Genomic DNA, 6,846 nt, shown 5'->3' on the forward strand with positions numbered 1-6,846 from the left:
CTTCTAGACTTTTGGCTTCCAGAAGTGTAAGAGAATAAATCTTGAGTTGCTTTGTGCCACTCAGTTGATGGAAATTTGTCACAACAGCCTCAGGAGACAATCATACACCCATTGGGATATGGCCTCCTGATTAGGAGGGCCATGACTCCAAGAGGGTAGAGCGGTGTAGCTGGTGGTGTCTCAGGCACGTAATGGATCCCATAGACAAGGCAGGAAATGCCCTGCCTTGGTCACCCTTCCACTCTGGCACGTGGTCTTCTGAAGAGTGCATGTGGGAAGACTTAAGGGAGGAGTCATCTTTTTTCTTTTCTTTTTCTTTTTTTTTTTTTGTAGAGACAGTCTCACTGTACCGCCCTCGGGTAGAGTGCCAGGATGTCACACGGCTCACAGCAACCTCTAACTCTTGGGCTTACGCGATTCTCTTGCCTCAGCCTCCCGAGCAGCTGGGACTACAGACGCCCGCCACAACGCCCGGCTATTTTTTTGTTGCAGTTTGGCCGGGGCTGGGTTTGAACCTGCCACCCTCGGCATATGGGGCCGGCGCCCGGGAGGAGTCATATCTTGATGTTCTTGCAGTACTACTAATAATGATTTTATAAGTTTGAAACCAATATTCAATTATTAATTGTTAGATTAGAAATATTATTAGGAATCAGGAACAAAGTCTAGACAAAGGGAGACAGTTAATGGGGAGTCAATTTGGACCCATTTTCCTGGCTTTGAGCACAAAGTGGGAGATCCTGTTACTTTATTATTTCTGAAGCCTGGCGTGTTATATATCCCCCCCTCCTCTCACGGGGGTGTAGCAGCTGGCTGGAGGCCTTGAAGCTGCTTTCTGCCAGGGCAAGGCTGTGTGCTCTGAAGGAGTGGTTTTTAGGAGTTAAGAATATGAATTCTTTAAACTTTGTCCAACTCAAGACGACTTGCTCCAGACCAGATAAGGAGAAGAAAGATCTCCTTTCTTCTGTTACCTTGATTGACCCAGAGGAGTCTGTCTGGACACAAGACAGTCAGAGTATTAAAACATCGCATCTGTGGTGTGTGACTGGGGGTCAGCTAGGATTTGGTCCTCTGATTGGATTCCTTATCAAGACTTTGTTTACATTAAGACCATAATACTTTGAAACAGTATAAAAGTAGTAAGTAGGGGGGGCACCTGTGGCTCAAAGGAGTAGGGCACCGGTCCCATATACTGGAGGTGGGGGGTTCAAACACGGCCCTGGCCAAAAACTGCAATTAAAAAAAATAAATAAATAAAAGTAGTAAGTAAATCCAAGCAATTAATGTAATCAGCTAGAGAGTTAATCTAGTTAGTAGGAACGCAAGAGCAGCATGAACCTTGACGGGATTGTTTGCCTTGCCTTCATGAGATTTATGACTGTAACACTGACATATGAAATAAATACAGAGCCAGCCTGATACTTGGGGCGGCATACTGGAAGCCTCATGAAGAAGAGTGTGCCGCCTCCAGAGCTCTGCTGCTCTAAAACTCTCTGTGTCTATTACTTCTCCATATTAACTTTCTATAACTACTACTAATCATTTTCTGGTCTCCTCGCACCACCAGGCTACAAGGAAGTAAACTCACTGCGCGTTGAGGCTGGTCCCCAACAATCTTCAGTGCCCTGTATCCTCCAGGCAAGAGATGACCACAGGGGACCTCTGGGGGTCTCTTGGGGAAGGGGCTGCTTCCACTGAGCAGTCACACCCCAGGTTTCTCTTGCCTTTTAGGCACGAAGCAACAAGCCTTTCCGTGGCAGAGGTGGTGTACATGAGGCAGAGGAGCAGGCACCACCATGCCAGGAGTGCCATACCATCACCACCCAGGCTCAGAGGTGCCAGGCAGGCACTGAGACTCAGAGAATGGGGTGCTCAGCCAAGGCTGGAGCTGGGCTCAGAATCCGGTGGGCGTGACCCAGGGCGGAGGGCAGAAAACAGGAGGAGAGGACCCATGCCACCAGGGCAGGGCCAGGCATGCCCTTTCCTTTAGGAGAGAATTTTAGGGCATTAGCTACCACCTGCTTCTAGCAGGTACCAGGGCTAGAAGCCATAGCCTTAGGTTACACACAGACGAGGGAATTCCTAGGGTGGGAAGAAATCATTGCTCCTCAACACAATCACCATGAAAATATTTATTTGTGATAATCAGAAGTCAACAGGACCAGCATGAGACAGACACTGTCAAAGCTCACACACAACACATTCCCACAGAACATGGAGGGCTGAGGCTGAAGGAACCCCCAAACCTCAGGGATGCCCCCCAGCAGCAGGGCCAGGGAGGCGACATGTGCTTTGTGCTGAGGCTGAGCAGCCTCCAAAGGACGGAGCTCCTACGAGAAGGATCGGGCAGCGCCTCAGCCCTAGTGCTGCTGTCGGTACAGTGTGGCAGGAACTGGATGAAATTCTGACCAAAAACGAAGCAGCTAGAGGGTAAAGGCATTCAGAATGTCACCCACACATTTGCCTCTTAACTCCCATTCCCCAGATACTAACACCTACACCTCCCAGCACCAAAAAAAGGGTTTCAAATGGCTGTGGGAACTACCGTCTTGAGCTGTGACAGGTTCTCTTCAGCTTCCCGTCACTCTCAAGGACAAACAGAAACCCACCAGCCCCTCACCCACCCTCTGTTTGACGAGCTGCATCTTGGGCCAGAAAGGAACTCCAGTGGCTTCAAATGCTGCTGACCCAGTGGGGATGCTTTCACTTAGGATGATGCATTTTCTCCATCAGTTTCAAGGCCGTTTGGGGGCTTCCAGGCATGGGGCTCAGGGTGGCACTTTCTCCTGTGCTCCCGCCTGCCCAGTTCTGTCAACCCAACCTGGAGCTCGCCCTCACCCTCGCTGTTTCAGAATGCACCCTCCGGACAGGGATGCCCCAGCAAGCAGGGTGAGCGGCCCGAGGCACAGGAGAGCATTTATCACCACAAGGGGTTTCCTACTGTACAAAGATCACGTTTCCCACAGCAGATGGGGGGGTGGGGGGAGGAAGAGAGGAGAAGCTGGTGTCCCCCAGCAAGGTGCAGCCCCAGACGGCAGCTCAGAGATGGAAACCATGGCCTCTGCTCAGGACAGGGTCCTGCTTGGCTCAGACAGGCGGAAACTTTAAAAACACTTGTTTATTCTGCCAGAATTAAAACAAACAAAACACTTCCAGGAAGAAGTGTAAAATACTCACTAAGTCAGATCTAAAGTTATTAAATTGTTTTAAACAAATGAACACAGTGTTGTACTTGAAGGCAGGAATGTGGTTTATAAGACACCGTTTTTGAACCAGCATCTTTGCACATTAAGCAGAGAAGACGTTCTATATCGAGGACACACTATAGTCTCAGGAAGACACACGCTACAGACAGCCCAGCACAGGGGGGCAGAGAGCCTGGGTGCCCCCGCAGTGGCTTCTGGATGGCTGTCCAGCCCCGACCTGCCCGCTGGGCTGCCTGGACATGGGGACACACATGGAACCTGGCTGCTGTGAAGGCTGCACAGACCACAAACACTGGTTCCTGTCATCTCACAGAGAGGATTTATATACTTAAAAAAAGAAAGTCCCTTGAAGGACAGTTAATGTTTAATCTCCCTGGAGGGGGCTATTGCAGAGACCTCTGCTGAAGAGACAGGTAATGTCTCTCCACAGTTCCTAACTCCTCCTGCCTGCAGAAGGCCTGGCAGCCAGCACCTGGTCCTGCACTGTCAGAAAGGGACTGCAGCAGGGAAACACAAAACATGCCCTGCTCTGCCCTCAGCTCCAAGGGCATGTGGACTCAATCCTCCTCCTGGGTGTCTGGTTCTGAGCCTGAGTCTGCACACAGGACCTTCGGAGAGGTCCTGAGCAGATCCCCACCCCATGGGAAGAGGTTCGTGAAGGAGAACTTCACTACTGGCGGGGCAGGGATTCCCAGCTGTTGAGTCCAGTCACACAGTCAGGGGCCTCTGATACCCACAAATATGGACCCCCAAGGCCCCCAGGCAGGGCCAGAATGTCCTTTCTGTATGTGGCATCTAAAGAGAGGCTGTGAGCTCACACCACAGGAGGCAGACATGCAGAACAAGGGTGCCAGGTTGCTTGCGGTGCCAGCAACCGAGGGCCAAGCCCATCTACCAAGTCCGGCCTGCCTCCTCCTCCTCGGGGTCAAGGGCCACGCTGCGCTCCAACAAGCAATGTTTATTTGCTTAACCAGACAACAGCAGTGGGGGCTGTCAGATGACGGATGCAAGTGCCCAACTGGAACAGGCTCAGCGTCCTCTGCACTGTCACAGCCCTCGCTTGCTCCTTGTGGGCTAGCCATGCCAGGCTCAGTCCACTGTAAGATTCAACGACTTAAAAACTGCTTCTACTAAGTGGAAGAACAGGACATCAAACAAAACATTTTGACAATCACTGATATATATTGCAAATATAACACAGATGCACACAATTACCTTAGCAGGACTAGGTAAATGATTTAAAATTGATTTTAAAAAGGATCATCCTTAAGGTCTATAGGAGGCAGCTCGAAAAGCTGGGACAAGAAAGTATTAAAATTCTGTACCCTGATCACAAGCAGGCAATTCTAGGCTAATAGAACTCTCATGTTAAAATAAATTATTTTGCATGTTATTCAACTATGAAGTAAAAACAAACATTAATTCTAATTTCAATCCAATCTGTTATCAAAACCCACTGTCAATGCCCATGGTAAATTCTAGGATGGGAAACTGTAAATCGAGACCACCGGGGCCTCTGCTCCTGCCACCCCCCACCCTGAGCGAGCCTAAGATCACATGGACGGCCCAACACCACAGTCAGCGCTTGCGTCCCTCGTGGAGTGGGAATGTCAGACATCTGCTTCCCCAGGAAGCTAACACTTCTACCACAGCCCTGTGCTCCACAAAGGTACCTGAGCTCTCAGAAACCCACAACTTCCTTCTGCTTAACCACGTGGCTCAGGCCACAGACCCTTCCCGCCGGGTCTGCACAGCCCAAGGAGATGAAGAAGCTTCAGATTGTGCCAGGGAGTTCACAATTTTACAGACTGCTCTCATGGGTGCATTCTCAGCCTTCTGTGCATAGCACAGGGAAATAAAAGAGTTAAATTAACATGGGGACTCAGCCCTGAGACTGAAAAGACCAGGCGTCCAACCATATGTCCCAGAGCACACTGCCCTTGAATGTGGCCCCCTGAACCCAACATTCCACCTGCAGGGCGAGTCTTTCACTGTCTCATTGAGGAAACATATTTAGGTTCTTTCCCTAGCCTCATACTTGCTCTTTATATAAGAATAAAGGGAAAAAAGAGCTTTGCTTACAGCCAGCAACATGGCACATGCCCTGGCTCTAATTGGCAGTGATGGCATTTCCAGTTGAAGTTCTATGAAGGCCCAAGGGCCTGCTGACACTGGCTGGTCCCTATGCTGGCGTGTGGGAGGCCATCTTCCCACCTGGTTCTGGCCACAGCCTTCCTTCTTCCCGCAGGGATCAGTGGCCCTGGGGCGGGGAGGAGCCTGTCTGGGTCCTCAGGGCTGGGAACTCCCACCCTGACTCACTGGCCCTGGTGGGGGAGTCCTCAGGGCTGGGAAACCCCCACCCTGACTCACTGCCCCCGAGGACACCTGTCAGGGCGCATCTGGAATGGGAGCCAGGTGGGCAAGAGAGATGCGCCTGTAGGGCAGCAAGTCAGTCCCTGCACACCAGCACCTCTTCATTGCAGGGCATTTTTCACCAAGGTGGGGAGTGCATAGCTGCTCACAGAGTCCCTCTGGAAGACGCCAGAGCTGCATTAGAAGGTACAGGCTCTGCTGAGAGCCCATTTCCTGGGAGCCACACGGGCTCCCACTGCCTACAGTTTCCCTGCTTCTCTCCAGGCTGTGGGTTCCCCAAAGATGCAAACCTCTACACCCCCAGAACCAGCATGCAGGCATGGGGGTGGGGTACTGAGATCAAGGCAGGCCAATATGGGTATCCTCACCTGCAGCCACACCCAGGGGACCCAAACTCTGGTCACAGTAGGGCCAGTGAAGTCACCCCTGAGCAGGGGACACCTGGACTTGTATCAGAGCTGATGCTGTGGCCTTTGCAGTCCAACCCTCACCTCATGGGTTTGTGAGCTGCCCGACCCTCCACAAGGCACCCACACTCTCCCATGTGAGGCTGGCACAGGATGCAGAGGGGATGGTGGAAAGGGTGGGGATGAGCTGACTTGGCCCTCCAACCCTGTCTGCACACAAGCACTGTTGCCCGTGCACTGTCACCAGCAGTGTGTGCCAGACACGGGGCACTCAACCAGCCACGGCACAAAGCAGTAGAGTTTCCATGAGGAACCGACTCGGGGATTTCCTCATAACTTCACCAGCCGCCCTATTAGCATCTCCCTGAGGGCTCAGCAGATGCAAAGAAGGTGCCCCTGTGCCTAGGAGGTGCTGTGGGTGTCTGGGAGGCTTGAGGACCACGCTGACTTTCCTGGACCCTGAAAGGGTCCCATCAAGGCTACCGCAGCACCTGTGTAAGTCAGAGCAAGGTTACGGTCAAATGACAGCGTAAGACAGAAACGCCCAGCATCCTAGAGAGCAGCAAATTAAGAAACAAAAATTCTGATGCAGGAACAAAGAGTAAGATCAGAATGACAATGAAGATATTTGGCATAATTCTTCCAGACGCCAATGGCTAACACCCCAATTCTCAGAGATGCAGACACAGCCCACTGGGGATAGGGCTTCTGTGGGCAGTGGCAGCCAGCGGCCCTCACAAGGTTCCCTGGTGGAGCACTGGCCTCGCCTGCCTACCCTCTCATGTAGGACACTGCCCCTGAGATGGCAGACAGGGACGGGTCTCCCCAAGACCCAGGAGCCTGGGGGAGGGGAGTGAGTC

Source organism: Nycticebus coucang, chromosome 16 (assembly GCF_027406575.1).
Source record: "Nycticebus coucang isolate mNycCou1 chromosome 16, mNycCou1.pri, whole genome shotgun sequence".
Taxonomy (NCBI): domain Eukaryota; kingdom Metazoa; phylum Chordata; class Mammalia; order Primates; family Lorisidae; genus Nycticebus; species Nycticebus coucang.